This window comes from Rana temporaria, unplaced genomic scaffold, assembly GCF_905171775.1.
Source record: "Rana temporaria unplaced genomic scaffold, aRanTem1.1, whole genome shotgun sequence".
Lineage (NCBI taxonomy): Eukaryota > Metazoa > Chordata > Amphibia > Anura > Ranidae > Rana > Rana temporaria.
In genome coordinates, this window is record NW_024404738.1 from 1 (window position 1) to 1,594 (window position 1,594).

The window sequence follows — 1,594 nt, forward strand, 5'->3', positions numbered from 1 at the left end:
TTTAGAGCCTCTTTACTATATTTCTCAAGGGGCAGGTTCAGCATAGCTTTGCATAGATTTTTAAAGCCACAGTTGCCAGCCCCAGCTACTGGCACCATGATGTTGAAATGCTAAATAGTGAGGAGAACGCTACGTACTACTGGGTGTCTAGGATGGACCATTGGGCAGAGCTTGCCCAATATGTTCTGTGTATGCAGGCCTGCCTTCTTGCAAGTGTGAAGTCTGGGGGTGCCCTTGTCACAGAGAAGCACTTCCACTTGTTCCCAGACAATATTGACTGGTTAACTTTTAAAAAAATGTAATTAAGTTTGGATTATAGGAGTCTCTGAATCACCAACTGCAGATGCTTCAAACAATATGTAGTTCTTGCCCCCAAAAGAAGTCGCTGATGTTTGGGTCTCTCAGTTCCAGATGTCAACGACCTTCCACACTCTCTGGCACACCATGGCTGCAAGACTGGGAGGGAATATTTATTGTAACAATACGCAATATTTCAAAGACCAGAAGAACAGAAAGTAGCCATAAATATCTCAACAAGTATGTGGGCGGAGCCCACTTCGCCCTTCACACAGGGGTACCTTTCGCGTGGAGACAGGCACGGAGCACGCTGGACATGTGAAGAACCTAACATTAAGTCAGTTCTCTGTTTTAGAGATGAGCCTTCACTGTGTGGAATAATATATGTCAGAGTTCCTCTGAAAGTGTCTTGTCCCATGTCACTTCATACTATAACTTGTATGTTGCATTAGGAGGGATGTGCTGAGCCTGTGCCCATTCTACCAGTCCAGAGTACCTCTATTACCTCACTCTCAGTAATAGAATGGTGTCCTGCCGTGCACCTAGCGCAGACCTCATGTATGCACTTATTATCTCTTTGGCTTCCCTACCAAATGACCAGGCCATATATCTCTGTATTGTACTTACCTGGCAGGGGAGACACCATGATTATGAAGGTGGTTCTCCCAGGGCGAGGCTCGGCTATTGCACTCTGGCCGTGCTGATCATGGTGTCTTCCCTGTCGCTTCTCGGCCTTTTGGCTAGGATCCAGTGTGGTATCTGTTCTTATCAGTTGTCAGCGGAGCGCTGAAGCACCTCCTACATGGGGAGGGTGGATGCAATCCAATGACATCATTGCACCTGGAAGGATGGTTTCAGCAGGGACTACGCTGTGCTGCCCGACAGTTACTGGGGGCCGGCCCATGGTTGAGTCTGAGCCATCTGGAAGGGTGCTCCTGGTGAGGATGGGTGCTGCGCTTGGTCTTTGTCTTTTTGCCGAGTTCTAGTCTGGCCTTCTGGCTGGCTGGTGTAAGTGCTATCTCTGTCAGCGATCCGGTAGGAGGAGCTGGTGATGCCCTGTGGTGGGACGGGGTAGGACCATGCAAATCCGCCGGGTTGACGGAGCGTCTGGAAGGGCTAGTATTGGTGGAGGCTGCTACCTGAGCGGCAGTTCTCCCCAAGAAAACCTTGAAGGGCTCTCTAGCTGGCAGGGGTGGAGGGCTGCACTGGCCGGTCGGGGGTCAGATATGGAACAAAAAGCCTATGGTGCATGTGTCCCTGGAGTGGCAGTCCAGGGGTATCTGAAGATCACTGTGTG

At 50.2% G+C, this 1,594-nt stretch overlaps 1 pseudogene; it reads left to right on the forward strand.

Moving 5' to 3' along the window:
• The first annotated feature begins 916 nt into the window (after positions 1-916).
• Positions 917-1,093, forward strand: LOC120923265 (annotated as a pseudogene).
• The last annotated feature ends 501 nt before the right edge of the window (positions 1,094-1,594 follow it).